Source organism: Enhydra lutris, unplaced genomic scaffold (assembly GCF_002288905.1).
Source record: "Enhydra lutris kenyoni isolate GAN:26980312 unplaced genomic scaffold, ASM228890v2 scaffoldscaffold22, whole genome shotgun sequence".
Lineage (NCBI taxonomy): Eukaryota > Metazoa > Chordata > Mammalia > Carnivora > Mustelidae > Enhydra > Enhydra lutris.
In genome coordinates this window covers 18668859-18687438 of record NW_019154106.1, presented here as the reverse complement: position 1 = coordinate 18687438, position 18580 = coordinate 18668859, and the positions used below count along the sequence as shown (strand labels likewise).

The following is an 18580-nucleotide window of genomic DNA, read 5'->3' as shown; positions in this document are numbered from 1 at the left end:
GTCTGTCCACCCATCCATCCATCCATTCCTCCATGCACATGTCTGTCCATCCATCCACCCATCCATTCCTCCATGCATGTGTCCATCCACCCATCCATTCATCCATTTATCCTTCCATCCCTACTGTTTTTCATCCATCCCTGCAACCAACTATGACCCATTTCCTCCCTCCCACCATTTAGGCTCTTTTATAGACCCATTCTCTCCTCCTCCACCCATCCATCCATCTCTCCTAGCACCCTTCCCTCCATCCAGCTTTATTTGCTGAGTCAGGAGCTGAGACCACAGAGGAAGTAAGAGACCATCTCTATCCTCGAGGAGCTCAGAGTCTGGTAGAGGAGAAAAACCATACAAAACAAAACACATGCGACACTCTGATGACTTGACCACTTAGACACACAAATTGTTAGTGGAGCCCAGAGCCCAATCATGCCTGTGCAGGTCTTGTGCAGACAAGAGGAAATGTTGAAGGAAGATTTTGAAGGATGAGTAGGAGTTTGCCAGGAGTTTTGGAGAGTGGGAGAAGAGGTAGAGTTCAAGGTTAGGAAAGGAAGAAGGGGCTGCCAGGCGGAGTGAGCAGCCGTGAGGTTGGGCCAAGCATGTCGCGGCAGGTGCGGGGGCATGTCGGTCCCAGTGAGTTCAGTGTGACTGTGGTGTCTGCGAATATTGTGAGGACCTGAAGGCCCCCTGGAAAAGACAAGTGGGGCTCAGATGATCAAAGGCCCGTATGTAGGCAAAGGGAAGCCAGGGGACCCACTGATGCCAGAGAGAGACACATCTCTGGGCTCCGTCTGACAGCAAACCAGGGGGCAGTTTGGAGGGAACAAGGCCACAGCCTAGCAGACCAGCTAGGAGCCCGTTTGCAGCAAGCTGATGGGCAACACTAAGGCTCAGTCCAGGCAGGGAGAGGCAGGGGCCACGGAGAAGGAAGGTCACGGGTGACTTTGGACATGTGAGATGGTGGAAAAACAAGGGCTGGGAAACCAGAGAGGAGTCTGTGATCTGGGTACCATGTTTGGGAAGACTCGGGAGACTGTGTCCTCATGGCACGCACACCCCTGGGTACGCGTGATCCATTTTGGTTTAAAACTAGAGCGGGTGGGACGCCTGGGTGGCTCAGTTGGTTAAGCGGCTGCCTTCGGCTCAGGTCATGATCCCAGCATCCTGGGATCGAGTCCCACATCGGGCTCCTTGCTCAGCGGGGAACTTGCTTCTCCCTCTGCCTCTACCTACCACTCTGTCTGCCTGTGCTCATGCTCTCTCTCTCTCTCTCTCTCTAATAAATGAATAAAATCTTTAAAAAAAAAAAAAAAAATCAGAGGGGGAAACATCAGCGTCTTGGCTGGGTCTCATCCAGGACGCTGAAGTTCCTTCTCAGGACTTTTCTCACAAACTGAGGGCTGGTTTCCCACACGCAGCGTGGCTTCGTTCGGAAGGAAGAAGAAGATCAACGCTTTGAGCTAGACCTCAGACAACAGGAGAACTTGGCTCCTAGTCGCAACGTTCCTTGCCCTTGATTGAGCGCTTCCTCTGCTTCATGGATTTTAAGGCACTCTTTCTTTGATTTTTTTCCTATTTTAAGGTCTCCAGAACCAGGATGTGTCACTACACGTAGTGTTGCATCATAATTCACTAAGCGAGGCCCTCGAATAATGGTGCTGTTATCAGCCCAGGAGTCTTAAGTCAAGAAACGGGGCAGTGTGTGCCGGGCTCTCCGGGGTCCTGTCTGTCTGTCCATCTTTCATGTGATCCTCACAACATCATAAGAGCTATCTGCTATTGTTTGCGGTTTCCCAGATGAGGACTGGAGGCCTGAAGCAGGGAGGTCACATGCTCACAGTGACAGAGCCCATCAGAGGCTCTCAAGGCGTCTTTGTTCAAGGCAAAAGCGAGCCTTGGGCTGAGAAGGTGGTGGCTTTTCCTCCCCACAGCCAGAGACAACCGGGTCAGTGGTGAGCACCGTCTCCCAGTGCACCATCTTCCAAAGCCCCCTCTTGTTACTCAGCCCTTTCCCCTTCTTGGCCCTAAACCCTGGGATTCTCTTCCCGCTCCCAGGAGGGCTCCCGCTCTGACATCTGTGGTGACCCCCCCCCCCAACTCCCCGGAAAAGAAAGGGCCGGAATGAGATCTTGGGAGAAGTGGGGGGTTGGGCGGGGGGGAAAAATTCTGAGCCCAGCTGGTTTCCCTCACATAATGCAGATTTGCTTAAATGGGAATTAGGATTAGTGCTGGATTTTGCCTTTCCTGGCACACCAGTAATAAACTAATCTCCTCTCAGGCTGCAGCAAGGCAGAATTCCATCGAAGACGGGAGACAGCTTCAGGCTCAGGAGTGCAAAGCCTGGAAAGTAATTTTATTATTAACAGGCTCTGCCCACACCGCCTGACACACCGCCCGCAGCTCCCTCCCGACGTGGCTGCAGCCTCTAATTTCGTTAATGTGTGACATTCACCCAGGCTGCGTGGCTGATGGGCACGCTTGACATTAATACGTGTTCCTCATGGTCCCCAGAGCTCATAAAAGCTCATTATCAGTTCTGAGCCTGTAAATGTAGTTCCCGGCTCAGGTGGGCCCGAGTTCTTCAGACATGTCCCCAGGCAGTGGACCAGTGGCCGTCTTGTGGGAGCCAAGAGATAAACGTCTCCCTCTGTCTAGGGGACTTGGCCTTCTAGGCTACCAGAAGGTGACCAGAAAGACAACTCGGCAGGCAGAAGAGCCCATGGTGTAGATTTACATCCAAGAAAAGGGGACTCCTTCTGTCCTGCTCTCTGGGGGGAATCGATCCACTGTTTGGGGAAAGTGGTTTGTCGGAAGCTATTCAAATGTGGACACACTTCCAGGCGTCCAGGCTGTGGACTTGCTCGAACGTTCCCACGTGGTGATGTAAGTGGGGAGGGGATGGTAGCAACAAGGTTGTAGCAGCTGGGAATGGAAATATCCCACGTATGTAAGGTGGGAGAGCTGAATAAATGATGGTCCACACCTAGAAGGAGGGCAGAAGACTCCAGAAGGTCTCCGTATTCTTGGATCCATGGGTAGACCTCATGGCAACTGCTAGCTGGGGATGCAAAATGTGTGTGGTAAGATCCCACTCGTGGAAAGTGTGTGAATCCCACCATCTCCATGGGGGCCCATGCAGGCACGCTCTCTTTCTCTCTCTATCACTCACACACACACACACACGTAAATGGTTGCATAGAAGAAAGCCTAGAGGGTCATGTTACAGAGATTTTGTAGTGGTCCTATGAACTACAATGGATGGATAAGGAAGAATGCTCACTTTTGTAGTTACAATCAAAGCTATGTACATGTACATCTGTATCCCCAGCCATAGGTCCGTGCCTTTGTCTAGGGATGGATATGGGTATGTGTATGTGTATAGATCATGAGTTCCTTTGATTGTAGCCTAGGTCTGCTCCGTGATATGTGATGTTTCCTGGGTCGACTCTGCCTGGGTGGACTTTGGAGGCAAAGAAAGCCAACTGGGGTCATGTCCTCTGGCCAAGCCCTGTTCCCTATCAGTTTGCAGGGTGTCCCGAGAAGTTGCTGTCTGCGCCATGTGCACTGAGCTAGGATCCGTGGAGCAGACCCGGAGCTCGTTGCTCTTGTGCCTGTGTCTCTCCCCGCAACCCCATGGACATGGTACTGACGCCAGGTTTGACCTCCCACAGAGACCTGCCTTCTAGTCCCAGCTCTGCTGCATTTGGGCATGATGACCTTGGGCAAGTTATTTAACTCCTCAGGGCTTGTGGCCCTCATCCCCAAAGCGGGGACACTGTCTCATGGGATCGTCGACATCAGCGTCTGAGACAACGTGAAACTTGACCGCAGCTTCTATGGCGCGGCCGGTCCTGAAGGGTGGGAGTCTGGGAGATTTGGGGTCAGGGGACTCGGCTATCCCATCTGTGCTGTCAGCTCTGCTCTTTTGTTCCTCGGCTGTGCATGGGAACAAGCCGGTCCCCCAGGGCTGGCCTCGGCCCAGGCTGGCAGGTATGCGGCCTGGACGTGGCGAATTTGATCCTTCTCCTGTGACCCGGGAGCTCTCCGTCAAACTGACAGAGAGGAAGTGGGGGAGAGGCTGGGCTTCTGGCCCCCGCACTCAGGGGCTGAGTTGTTTTTTTCACTACCGAAGACCTCTCTTCTTTTCTATCTCTTCATGGATACCAGATCTGGGAAATGTTGGTCTGCCCCCAAAGCCTGCACTCATTAAGCCATGATTAATTCTCCTTCGCATTTTCACCATTACTCAGAAAGCATTTTTTTCTTTTTCTTTTTTTTTTTTTTTTCCTGCCTGAGGAGAGTGGAGTTTCTAGGATGGGTTGGTAATGTTCTAGCCAGAAGCAAAGACGTGTGATGTGATATTGTGATTAGCATGCGTGATGTCATCACGCCACACTGTACAAGCTCCTGGGCTGATTTTGGAAGACTGAAAATATGTGCCAGTCTGTAGGCTCTGGGTACACCTCCTGGAAGCCTCTATGAGGCTGGGTGCTTGATTCTGTCTTTCTGGCCACAGCCGCCCCATCTGGCTTCTGTACCTGCAGAGAGAAAATGAGAGAGCAGGAACCTAGGCAACAGAGACATGCCTGAACTGAGGTAGTCCCCAGCAGCCACAGGCCCCACTAGCTGCTGCCTTTTTAAAATTTATGTCTCTTTCTTCTCCTTCTAGAATTTATCCTGAAGCCATCGAAAGGACACCTCAAGAGAATCCTGAGTCTCCTGGAAGGAACAGACACCAGTTGAAACAGGTATGGTTTGGCCACATGGCAACATGGCGGCAGCTTCTTCAAATAAGAGTCTGATCTTCTCTCCTCTTCTCTTTCTACTCAATGAACCCTCCAAGGCCAAGTGAGAGAGCTTTCAGTTGGTACCCGAGTGCAGGGCAAGCAAAGGGCGGCTTCCCTCTTATCCCCAACTCAGACATTTCTTCAGTGTTGGGGAGCATGGCTGAGTTGTGAGGAGAGAGAGGCTAGCACCAAGGTGGGGTCTCACTGGGGCTGGCGGCTGCCCCATGAGTGGGCCGCCCATCACGGTCACTCCTCAGGGTCAGTCCGGGAAGTGAGGGTTGAAGCACGGGAGGCAGTGAGCCCTCCCAGGGAAGGCAGAGCACTTCCCCTCTCCTCACTTCTACACCCACCATAGTCTTGGGATTGTGAGAAGAAAAGACCTTCCTAGAATGACTACCCCACCCTCCATCTCAGGACTCTCTTTTGGATACAGTTCACATTCCAGGATGGAAATGACAATAGAAAAGTCTTGGTTTTCTTCTTGGGTTCCAGAAGCTTCTTGGGCTGCCCACAATCCCAGGACTGGTGATGGGCTGCGTGGCCTCATGGAAGGTTCCTGAATGAAGAGCCAGGATAGCCAGGACATCTGTCCTCTGGCCCAGTCTGGACCACCATTGTGCCTCAAGGGTCCTCAGAAGTCACTTCTCTCATAGGGCCTTGTTTTTCTCACCAGTAGCATGGGCAGCAATGACTGGAATCTCTGTCCAAGGCCTTATGGCCTCAGTTTCTGAGGTTCCCAGCCCCAGGCTGAACCTGAGGAAGTGACGGGTGTGATGAGGCAGCAGGGGAGCAGAGAGGGGGTGGGGGCTTGGGGAAGGTTGTGAAGAGGAAGGACATTGGAGGCTCTGAGGAGATTTGATTGCCAGTGTTGGCCAAAGCTGCCTCAGACCCTCAGTGGAAAGACCACAGAGTCTGAGAGGCAGATGGACTGAGTTTGAGGCCTGGCTGATGGGAAGCCTCGGATCAACCAGTACCAACTGAGATCTTCTGCATGCCAGGCACTGTGCTAGGCACAGGCCCCACACTGTCCATTCAGTCCTCATAACGGCCCGGTGGTCTTGGCACCACAATCACCTCCATCTTAGAGAGGAGAGAACGGGGCCTCAGAGATGTGAAGTGACTTGCTCAAGGTCACACAGCAGCGAGTGAGATATGGTGGAGTTTTGAAGCCCTGTCTGAATGACCCTACAATGCTCATGTATTTTCATTTGAGGGCCTCCATGACTTGAATCTTAAGGTTAACCAAATCCTTTAAGCCAGATCACCTCTTGAAATCACATTGCTTGAAAGGACATAAAAATGATTTGTTTCCTTATTCTAGATTTTTGGCTTTGACACTTGGGGCTCATCGTGACATCTCTGCAGGTCTTGGTTTTCTGATCTCTAAAATGGGAGCATAATGCTACCCAGGGGTTTGTTCTGGGGAGAAGATGAGATGAGGGAGGTATAGACCCTTCCCTAGCCACCCCCCCCACCGCCTTCCCACCCCAAGACTCCTGGTGCAAGGGTCGATGGGATGTACACACTGTGGGGTGCTATACCCCACCATGTGATGGCATATGTGGTTCCAGCTGCCTCTGGCACTGTGGTTGAGAAGCACTGGGCCACTTTCCCGGTCATTGATCTGATACTCGCCTCATCCTTTCACTTCTGGAGTGTACCGCCAGCCGGCTGGGGTGTCTCAAGCCGGAACCCAAGGCATGGTGGCTGGCTCCCAGAGGGATAACGCAAGGCCAAACGGCCCTGGGTAGACAGTGACTGGGGAGCATGAGGCCCCCATGTCGTGCGGCTCACCCCGCCCTGCCAGCTGCCTGGGCCAAAATCTCACCCGCAGGCTCCTGGCAGCCAGCCCTGCGCCCCACAGGAAGCCACTGGCTTATCACAGAGCCAGCATCCCGCACGCTTTTCTTAATCAGGAGAAGGCGCTGAAGCGAGTCAGGAAAAGCTTAACTTCCCCAGGACTTTTCTGCTGGGGATGTTTCTCCATCGGGGGAAAACCATGGGCCTCAGTGTACGAGAGGCAGGAAACTCTTTAGCACAGAGAAAAGCAGCCGGGGTGCTTTTGTTCTCAGTTTGCCTTCAGGAGGCTGCAGGGGAGCAAACTGATTCAGATTCACCACCCAACCACCTTGTTAGCTTGGAAGCAGATGGGTGTAGAGTCCCGGGAAAGGACAAAGAGGACCGTCACCGGGAGGCAGACAAGCATGTGCCACTGTGGGAAATGTCTGCTGGCCTTTGGGGCCCGGACTGGTGGAGGCTGGGTCCCAGCTCCGCTTTTCGGGAGCTCTTTGACTCCCGTGAGTGATCTCGTGTCCAGAGTCTCCGTTTTTTCACCTGTCAAATGGGCAGATAGCACGCTCCTCACTGGGTGGCTGTGATGGGGAGGACTCTCCTGCTTGCTCTGAACAACAGAAGCCCCCTGGGATCATGTGGCCTCCCAAGGTGACCTCCTTGAAGAGGCTTGGGCTCTTGGGATGGACGAGCTGGGTGTTTGTGACCAAACAGGGAGGTTACCGTGGAGACACATACCTCTTTCTGAATGCGTGGTCTAAAAAAGGGCCAAGAGGGGGGCCTGGGTTGTGTCAGCTCTCTGTTCTGACACCCCGGCGTGTGGGGCACACCCCAGGTGTGAGTGTGAACAGTTCTTCCTGAGCCTTTATCCCGTGGTTTACACTTCCCTCCCGATGACATTTACAGGACCCTTTCTGTAGATAATTGCTGATCCTCCCCACACCCCAAGATGTAGGTGTTAATAAGCTCTTTATAGGTGAGGATAGCTGGGATTCAGAGAAATTGTAGATTATTCCGGGTTTCATGTCCAAAAAGCGGTCAGACTGGGACCTAAACACAGGCCTCCTGTCCCAAGGATGCTGTGTTGGCTGGCCACAGCACCCACAGTGCCCTCAAATCTATCCCACGTGGCAGCCACCCTTCTACACCTACGAGGTCGACAGCCGCTCCCCACAGCACCGCGGTGGCTTCCCACGTTGCCAGTGACAGCACTTGTAGATCCTCCGTGACTCCCCAGAGCACCCCCAGAGGCACCCACAGTATCCACAAGGCCCCCCGCAGGACTCAGGGTATCACCCTGTCTCACTCATTGTGGCCCTCCTCCTACATTCTCCACCCAGCCTTGCATGGAATTCAGAGCTCTGGGAGAAAGTGGTCCCCTGATGGTTTTAATCCCCCCCAGCCAGCCCTCTCCAGCATGTTGAGTGAACTAGTGAAGGCAGTTTCGAGGAAGCTGGGGCTCTTCCCCGTCCTGAGATCTGACAACAAGAAGCAGGTGGCAAGGATGGGAAGACAGAAGCCTGGCTGCCCCAGGAGAACCTGTACCTGGGTTCCAGTTTATCTCCCTTTTCTTTTGTTGCTCACGCTTTTGGGTGTCATACCTAAAAATCTATGGCCATATCCAAGGTCAAAAAGATTTACCCATTTGTTTTCTTCTAGGAGTTTTATGGTTTTTAGCTCTTATATGTAGGTCATGGGTCCATTTTGAGGTAAGTTGTGTATATGGTGTGAGGTAGGGGTCCAACTTCATTCTTAGGCACGTGGTGGTTATCCAGTTCTTCTAGCCCCGCTTGTTGAAAGGACGGTTCTTTTCCCATTGATTAGTCTTGGCGCTCTTATGGAAAATCAATTTGCTGTAGTGTCTAGGTTTGTTTCTGGGCTCTCAGTTCCATTCCATTGGTCTATGTGTTCTTAAGCCTGTACCATGCTGGTTTTGATTCTTATAACTTTATATGTAACTCCTGGAGGAGCCCTAGTCTATTCTAAAGCTCCCTGGTAATTCTAATGTACCTCCTAATGTCCCTGAAATTTAAGAGGAAGATGAGGGTGGTTGGGAGACTTCCAGAATGATCTAGAGCAGTGCAACATGGAGAGGATGCTGCCCTGAGGGAAGCCGTGGTTATTGGGGTAAAGAGGTCATGATGGAATTGAGAGAAGTTAGGAAGGGAGGTGTTCCGATCCTCCCCAATCCTGGGAAGACCTTGGAGATGCCAAAGGTGAGAGTGGAAGCCAGTGGTCCTGCTGAGCTTGATGAACCTCCTACCCACCCCCAGGATGATTTGGAGCAAGATCTGGATGCTAGTCACAGCTCCGTTCCCCTGCGTGACCTCGAGCAGATTGCTTGACATCACTAAGCCCCTCACTGCCTCTATAAGATGGATTGGTACCCTCTGCCCCTGCTGCAGAGGGTTGAGTAGGGGTCTACAGGTCAGCTCTGCAAAGGCTGGGAGGGGCTTGAAGACAACTGAATGCTTGGCGGAATCTCTTATTCTGCTGAGCTCAAATGTTCTGGCACCCTCTGTTTGCTTGGCTGCAGAGAAGAGGCATCACCCCCTTCCCTCCAGGCTGCTCTCCGGCATCCCCACTTCACACACTTTACCCTTTGCTGGTGAAAGGTCATCGCTACCTCTGCCTCCCTCCAAGGATGCAGGTCTCGGTGCACTCCTGACTTTCTGTTCTCTTACCCTACTCTGGGAGAACTGTAGCCTGAACTGGGCATTTTCACAGTTCAACCCTCAGAGCTGAGGCCAGAGCTCTGGCCATGTTCTGACCCCCGCCAAGGTGGGTGGAACCAGCCCCTCCCTCGGTCCAGACCTCACACTTCTGTTCATTCAGCCGACGTGGCATGGGGTCTGGTGATTCCCGAATCCCGGTTGGATTCAAGCTCTCATCTTTTCATTGGCTCTTGCTATATACATCATTTTCCACCTAGTATTTATAAAACAGGGGGTAGTTTCATGCAGGAGGGAAAGCGTAGCTTTGTCACTAGATGAACTTCGGGGCTGTTGTTTAGCTACTTATGAGCTCGGGCAGATGAACTCCATTTACTCTCCTGTTACGTGAAGATAGTCATTGCTGTTGTGGGCATCGTGGTCAAGATTCAATGAGATGATGAATATCAGGTGTGTAGCCCATCACCTGGGAAGGAAGCAACATTCCAGAAAGGGTGGGTATCATTATGGAGTGCAAGGTGGGGTGTGAGCCTTGAGTTTCAGCCCAGGATGGAGCCCCAGCTGCCGGGCCTCCTCTCCCTCCTGGCTTCCCCGTCATGCTCTGGCCAGAACACATGTGTGAGGGGACAGGATGACAGGTTCTCACCACCCCAGTTTCCTGCTCTCTCAGCCCAATGTCTGCCAGAACTTTCTGGCCTCAGGCCAGCCCTGTGTCCATATGTAACTCCTGACAGCAACCTGGTCTTTTTCTGCCCTCTTGGATCCTTTCCATCCCAAACCTTTTCCTTCCTTTCTTTTTCAAGTGTTTGAAATTTACACAAGAAGGTTCATCGGAGGGCCGGATGCAACCTTGTCCCTGGGAGGAGACAAAGCCTGTGGAGCTTTTCCCTGGGAGATGCTCCCTCTCCCTGACATGGTTGGCTGTGAGAGCAAGGCCAGACAGACCCCTTCGTTGTGTGGGCTTCTCAACATCATGAGAGATACTAATAAGTCTTTATTTTCCTCATCTAAAGACAGAGCAAATCATTGCTCTTCCTGCTCCCGCCACAAAACTGAGCAGTATGTGCCCTTAAGAAGCTTTATTATTTAAAAAAAAAAAAAAAAGAAAGAAACTTTATTATTATTATTGTTGTTGTTTTAGTGGTGACCTATATTCACACTATGAATCACAGCTGAAGCACTTTCAAATGGCCAGGCATGACGAAGAGGGAGGAATAGGAATACCATCATCAGATGCCTGTCAGCAACAGAGAGGGAAAGTGACTTGCTCAAGGTCACACAGCTATTAGGTATTAGGTATGTCAAGGTCACATAGATATTAGGTATGTCTTTCTCCTTCCCACTGGGTCTGGTGATCACTCTGCTGTGCCCGGCTGCCTCTTTTATTAATTCAGAATGTGAAATAATATATTATCATTAACAGCCTAAAAATAAAAGGGAAAAGCCCAGATCAGCTGGCAGTACTGTTGTCTTAGCTGGGGTTTGGTTTAATGACCTGTCCAGAGCTGCTAATGTTAGAAGAAATGAGTGACGTCCTCCCCCTGGGCCTTGGGGGCCGCCAAGGTGTCTCCCTCCCCGGGGTCTGGGCAGGGTTCTGTTAGGATAGAAGGGCACTGTGGGATGGAGGAAGGAGAGTGAATTCTGGACCCTGAAGGATTTTTTTATTTAATATATATTTTTTTAATTTTAAAAGATTTTATTTATTTATTTGACAGACAAAGATCTCAAGTAGGCAGAGAGGCAGGTAGAGAGAGGAGGAAGCAGGCTCCCTGCTGAGCAGAGAGCCCGAAGCAGGGCTCAATCCCAGGACCCCAGGACCATGACCTGAGCTGAAGGCAGAGGCTTAACCCACTGAGTCACCCAGGTGCCCCAGGATTTTTTTTTTAAATAGACTTTATCTTCTAGAGCAGTTTGAGGTTCACAGCAAAACCGAGGGAAAGTGTAGAGAGTTCTCACATTCTCACTCACCTGCTGCTTCCCCACTGTGGACAACCCACACCACAGAAGCCGCACTGACACGTTCTTATCACCCGAAGCCCGGAGTTGGCGTTCCAGTTCACTGCTGAGGGCGTGCCTTCGTTTTGTGGGTTTGGACAAATGTGTAATGACATGTACCCGCCACGATCGTGTCCTACAGAATCGTTTCACTGTCCTACAAGTCCTCTATACTCTGCCAGTTCATCCCTCCCTCCCCACTAAGCTGCTGATCTTTCTACTGTCTCCATAGTTTTGCCTTTTCCAGAATGTCCTATCGTTAGAATCATACAGGATGCAGCTTTTTCAGAATGGCTTTTTTTCACTTAGAAATATGCATTTAAGGGGCACCTACCTGGGTGGCTCAGTCAGTTAAGTGTCCGACTCTCGGTTTCGGCTCAGGTTGTGATCTCACGGTCCTGAGATGGAGCCCCGAATCTGGCTCTTGGCTCAGCAGGAAGTCTGCTGGAGGATTCTCTCCCTCTGCCCCTCCCCACTTCCGGTGGTTACTTGCTTGCGTGAGTGCGCGCTCTCTCTCAAATAAATAAATAAATCTTAAAAAAAAAAAAAAGAAATATTCCTTTAAGCTCCTTCCATGTCTTCTCATGACTCGACTGCTCATTTTTGCCCCAAGTTTTTTATTTTGGTAAAATATACATAACATGGCATTTACAGCTTTCACCATTTTCAAGTGTACAGTTTAGAGGTATTAAATACGTTTACATTATTGTGCGGCCATTCCCCGCCATCCATTCCCTGGACTCCTTTCATCTTGTAAAACTGAAACTCTATACCTGTTGAACGCTAACACCCTATTCCCCTTTCCTCCCAGCCCCTGGCAACCCCCCTTCTTCTTCCTGGCTCTGTGATTTGGAGTCTTCTGAGTGTACCTTATATAAATGGAATCACATAGTATTTGTGTGTTGGGATTATTTTGTTTGTGTGCAGGTGCGTGTGTGTGCACGTGCGTGTATCCCTGGATTATTTCGCTTCACATAATGTCCTCGACATCCATCGTGCTGTAGCAGGTGTCAGAATTTTCACGCTGAATATTTCAATGTCTGGTTGTACCCAAGCTTATTATCCATTCACCTGACGAAAGACATCTTGGTTGCTTCCAAAGGAAGAATAAAACTGCCCTAAACATCTGCATGTGGTTTTGGGTCCATAAGTTTGTTTTCTTTGTCTGGATTTGGTATTAGGATACTGCTGGTTTCATAGATTGAGTTAGAATGCATTCCTTCTGCTTGTCTCTTCCGAAAGAGATTTCTGAGAATTGGTACCCATTCTTCCTATTACGTTTGGTAGAACTCACCAGTGAATCTGGTCTGTGTTCTGTTTTGAAAAGTTATTTGTTATTAGTTCAATGTATTTAATAGATCCAGGCCTATTAAGTTGTCTGTTCTTGTATGAGTTTGGGTAGATTGTGTCTTTCCAGGACTTGGTCTATTTCATCCAAGTTATCAAATTTATAGACCTAGAATCAATAATTGTATTCTTTTCTTATCCTTCTAACATTCATGAGAACTCTGGCGATGTCCCCTCTTTTGGTTTTGATATTAGTAATTTGTGTCTTCTCTCTTATATTCTTAGTCAGCCTGGCTAGAGGCTCGTTGATTTTACCAATATTCTCAGAGAACCAGCTCTTGGTTTTGTTGATTTTTTTCTATTGATTTCCTGTCCTATGGAGCCCATGTTTTGATTGTAGATCTATTACCGTCTCAGGGATCTTGGGAGTAAATCCCTTCTGTTCTCTGATTCTTAGCTTCCATAGCTGCACAACGGGCGTGGTGACATCACCTCGCCCAGAGTTAGTTTGAAGGCAAATAGCAAATGTGAACCCACATTCATTGATTCACAAATACACGTTCAGCCCCTGTTGTGTACCCGGTACTGTGCTACATGCTGAGATCGTAGTGAACAAAACAGCCAGGTCTCCATCGTCGTGGTGCTTATCTTCTGTTTGAGGAGAGAGAGACCAACAAATAAACTGAATGTTTATTTGTTGAGATACAGGAAGGGACAGAGTGGCCAGGGGTTTACTGTTTCAAGGAAGGGGCTCCAGGAAGGCCTTCCTGATCAGATATCATTTGAGCAGAGACCTGAACACAGTGAAGCTTTGACTTGCGTCTAGGGGAGAAGCCTTCCTGGTGAAGGGAAGAGCAAGAGTCAGGGCCATTAGGCAGGTGGGTGTCTGACATGTTGGAGCACCAGCGAGGTGGTCACCGTGCTGGAGTGAGGCTGGCGTGGAAGCAGAGGAACCGCCAGCTGGGGTGAGGGCTTTGCATTTTGATCCTAAGTGCGATGGGAAGCCAGTAAGCACACAAGAGACAGGATGCAACTGACATGTTACCAAGATCACTCTGGCTGCTGGGTGGAGAACAAGCCATACGTAGGGGATGGGGAGAACAGAGGGGCGGCTGATGTTAGAATCCGGGCATGAGAGGAGGTGATCTGGAAAGGCAAAATGGTGGCAGAGGTTCTGAGAAGCCCAAACATTCAGGATGCATTTTGAAAGTAGAGCTGACAGAACCACTGATGGGTTAGATGGGGTTGGAGAGGAGTTGGGGATAACCATAGAGTTTGTGCCTCTAGATGGGAGTCTTGGGTGGGCTAGGCTTTGGTTGGATGGGAAGGGAGAACATACAGACTTCTGTTTTGGGGCATTTTAAGTTGAAGCTCTTATGAGCCATCCAAATGGCAAGTGGCAAGAATGTGGATGGGGGTACACACCTAGAGTTCAGGGGTGAGGTCAGGGCTGGAGAGACAAATTTGGAAGCCAGAGTTTATTATAGAGAGTATTTCAAACCCCAGGCCTTAATAAAATCATCTAGGGAGTGAGCGTAGATGGAGAAAATGGAAGGGGATGCAGGGTCTTTGGAGACCTGGGGAAGTTGCCCATTCATGGCTCTCTGGAGCTGCCCAGTGAGTGGCCCATCCCGGACACTAGAACAGACGGATCTTATTTTCGCAGTGTCCTGGGAGCTCTTGAATGGCATGGAATGAGGAAGAGATTGCAGCTCCGAGAGCAAGACCTGGGCATAGTGCCTGCTCTGAAGGAAAGCCCGGTAAAGCTGTCAATGCCTGACATAAAATAGAACAGCAGTGGCTGGGTATTTGACACTCAAGGAAGAGGATTTTACTGGTACTTGCCTCCCGTAGGCCACAAAATTATTTTCGGTAATAACAATGAAATAAAATTAATTCTCATAATAGCTGGACAAGAAACACGGAGAGTGAAACTTTCCTTTTAGCAGACTTCACGTATACAACCAGGCCAGTTGACAAACAAACATTAGAACACAAAAAGGGGAAAAGTAATGGGTTCACACTTTTTAATTACATTAATGGATATCTTGAAAAAGAAAGACATACTCAAGGAAAGTTCCAAAAGAGTGAACTCCACACAGTTTGGAGGATGCCCTGCACAGACATGGCAGCAGTGGTGATGGAGCCAGTTTCTTTGTCTTCATCCTCACAATCACTGTGCTATCATTGGTCAGTTCAAATCTACTGTTTGCATGGGAGAATAGCTAGTGGCATAGGGGTTGGAGATGAAAACCCCAGAGATTCTGAATCCTTATTCTTGAAATGAACGTGCCTAGCAGAATCAGCTTACACTGGGTCTGGCTCTATAAGTGGTGTTCTTTGAACCAACTTCCATGTAAACACAGTGCCTATTAAGCTCTAAGTAATGAAACTGTGCTCATTTGAAGCTTACATACATATTTTTTTTTATTACACACATATTGTTAAAACTCACCTAAGACATTGATGAAAGATAGTAAAGGCAACACAAACAAATGGAAAGATATACCATGCTCATGGATTGGTAGAATTAATATTGTTAAGATGTCCATACTAAACAAGGCCATCTACAGATTTAATGTGTTCCCTATCAAAATACCAATAGTATTTTTCATAGAACTAGAACAAATAATCCTAAAATTTGAATGGAACCACAAAAGACCCTGAATGGCCAAAGTAATCTTAAGGAAGAACAAAGCTGGAGTTATTACAGTCACAGATTTCAAGATATACTTCGAAGCTGTAATAAAAAAGATATGCTACTGGCACAAAAATAGACAAGTAGATCAATGGAACAGAGTAGCGAGCCCAAAGTATCCAAAATCTACAAAGAACTTTCAAACTCAACACCTAAAGAATAAATAATCCAGTCAAGAAATGGGCAGAAGACACGGACAGACATTTCTCCAAAGAAGTCATAAATATGGCCAACAGATGCATGAAAAAAGTGCTCAACAACACTCAGCAGCAGGGAAATACAAATCAAAACCACAGTGAGATACCACCTCACACCAGTCAGAATGGTCAGGAAATGACAGAAATTGGCAAGGATGCAGAAAAAGGGGAACCCTCTTGTACTTTTGGTGGGAATGCAAGCTGGAGCAGCCACTTTGGAGAACAGTATAGAGGTTCCTCAAGAAGGTGAAAATAGAGCTACCCTATGACCCAGCGACCGCACTACTAGGGGTTTACCCCAAAGATATAAATGTAGTGATCCAAAGGGGCACCTGCACACCAATGTTTATAGAAATAGTGTCCACAATAGTGAAACTATGGAAAGATCCCAGATGTCCATCAATAGATGAATGGATAAAGAAGATGTGGTATCTATCTATCTACCTATCTAATCATCTGTCTCGTCTATCCACACAATGGAATATTACTCAGCCATCAAAAAATGAAATATTGCCATTTGCAATGACGTGGATGGAACTGGAGGATATTATACTAAGTGAAATAAGTCAATCAGAGAAAGACAATTATCATATGATCTCACTGATAGGTGGAATTTAAGAAACAAAACAGAGGGACATAGGGAAAGGAGGGAGAAATAAAACAAGAGGAGATCAGAGAGGGAGACAAACCATAGAAGACCCTGAATCACAGGAAACAAACTGAGAGCTGCTGGAGGGGAGAGGCGTGGGGGTATGGGGTCACTGGGTGATGGGCATTAGGGAGGGCACATGATGTAATGAGCACTGGGTGTTATATACTGAACTCTACCTCTGAAACTAATAATACACTATATGTTAATTAATTGAATTTAAATTAAAAAAAGAACAGAGAGCCCCAAAATAAACCCACACTTATATATGGTCAATTAATCTATGACAAAGGAGGCAAGAATATACGATGGGGGAAAGCCAGTGTCTTCAACAATGGTGTTGCAGAAACTGGACAGCTACATGCAAATGAATGAAACTGGTCCACTTTCTTACGCCACACCTAAAAATAAGCTCAAAATGGATTAGAGACCCAAAGGTGAGGCCTGAAACCAAAAGGCTCAAAGAAATCATAGTCAGTAATCTCTCTGATATTGGCCTTAGCAACTTTTTTATGGATCTGTCTCCTCAGGCCGGGGCGGGGGGGTGGGGGAGAACAAAAACAAAAACAAACTATTGGGACAACACAAAAATAAAAAAAGCTTTTTCACACAGCCAAGAAAACCATCCATGAAATGACAAGGCAACCTCCTGAATGAGAAAAGGTATTTACAAATAATATATTTGATAAGGGGTTCATATCAAAAAGACATAAAAGAATTCATAAAAATGAATACCAGAGAAACAACTATTCTGATTTCAAAAATGGGCAGAGAAACCGAATAGGTTTTTTCCAGAGAAGGCATGCTGACGGCCAGCGGACGCATGAAAAGATGCTCAACCTCACTCATCATCTGGGACACGCAGATCCCAACCACAGTGAGACATAAGCTCACAACCAGTCAAAATGGCTACTATCAGGAAGACAAGAAACAGCAAGGGTTGGCGAGGATGTGGAGAAAGAGGAACCGTCATGCCCTGTTGGGGGAAATGCAGACTGGGGCAGGCACTCCGGAAAACACTATGGAGTTTCTTCAGAAAATTACTGATAGAAATGCCATGTGATCTAGTGATTGCCCTACTGGGTCTTGACCCAAAGAGTACACAAACACTGCTTTGAAAAGATGTCTGCCGCCCTGTGTCCACAGCAGCATGATTTGTCATAGCCAAGATATGGAGGCAACCTAAGTGTCTACTGACAGATGAGTGGATAAAGAAGGTGTGGGGTGTGTGTGTGTGTGTGTGTGTGTGTGTGTGTGTGTGCGTGCGCTGGACTATCACACAGCCACTAAAAAGAATGAGCGCTCGCCTTCTGCAACAACGTGGCTGGATCTAGAGGGCGGTATGCTGGGTGAGAGACGTCAGAGAAGAGCAAACAGCACACGTTCTCTCTCACGTGTGGAATCTAAAAACAAACGAACGCAAGCAGAAGCAGCCACAGACTCAGGAATCTGGAGAACAAACCAGAGGTGGCCAGTGGGAATGGGGTCGGGGATGGGCAAAGTAGGTGAAGGAGGTTCAGAGGTACAGACCCTTTGTTGGGAATAAATAAGTTACGGGGATGGAAAACAGTCCAGTTGCAGAGGAAAGAAGGGAACTCAGAGCGACCACAGCAGTTGTTAGAACATTAAAGTTGGGTGTTTTTTTTTTTTTTTTTCAAGGCAGAGTGATTTATCCCTGACACTGTTTAGAATCCTCAGCTTTTGGTTGGTTTTCTGATGGTTTTTAAATACCCTACAGACAATTCGTGCCCTAGTACCCACACCTTGCCCCAACCGCTCCCACTGGACACCAGTAGGGAGGTGTTTTCCAAGAGGGTGTTGCTGGGAGGGGCTGCGAGGAGACTGGAATGTTCTGGAGGAGACTGGAATGTTCTGGAGGAGACGTGGTGGCAGTGTCTCCTGTATGACCGGGTAGTATGCAGGCGGGAAGGGGGTAGACAGGCCTTCCACGTGTCCAGGGTAGGCTGAGGCAGGAGGCGGGGGCAGAACCCAAGCAGGTAGGTCTTTGACTCATCGGTTTCTGAGAACCGGCTGTGTACAGTGTCCGGCATTCTGGAAAGCTCCATCCTTCCGATGGCGGTCTCCCTGGTGGCTATGAGGCTGCCTCCCTCCTGGGGACGCGTCCAGCCCTGCTTGGTGGGATCCCTGCCCTCCCTCCCTCCTTCTCACTCCTTCTGTTCCTTTTCTACAGAGCAGTCTGCGGAGGCAGCCGTTCTAATGAAAAACCTCATAAATACCGAGAGATAAAAATCCAGGGCTTTGGGGTTTTATTTCTGCCGAGACTCCCCGGAGAGCCTTTTAGGTAGGAAATGTCCCTTTGGAGCTGAGATTTTCTCCCAGACTTCAAAGGCAGGATTTCTTAGGAACACAACATCTGTTTAAACTGGACTTGAACCAAGAGGCAAGTGTATCCCGTGAGAGAGGGCCAGGACAGAGCCGAGGGTGCAGAATCTGCTTTCTGTCCCTGCAGGGAGCTCCCTGGGACCTGTCCCTGTGAGCTGCAG

The 18580-nt window shown here is 48.9% G+C and overlaps 1 protein-coding gene across 2 annotated transcripts in view; it reads left to right on the top strand.

The window, feature by feature from the left end:
• The window catches only part of LOC111150057 (tetraspanin 18), a 173767-nt gene that overhangs the window by 26735 nt on the left and 128452 nt on the right, over window positions 1–18580 (top strand). Inside the window, exon 2 of one of the 2 annotated variants that reach the window (XM_022507386.1) lies at window positions 4670–4748. The gene's annotated coding sequence lies outside the window, so the exon portion shown is untranslated. Of the gene's footprint in view, window positions 1–4669; window positions 4749–18580 lie in introns of those variants that run through there. The other variant, XM_022507387.1, reaches the window with a different exon arrangement.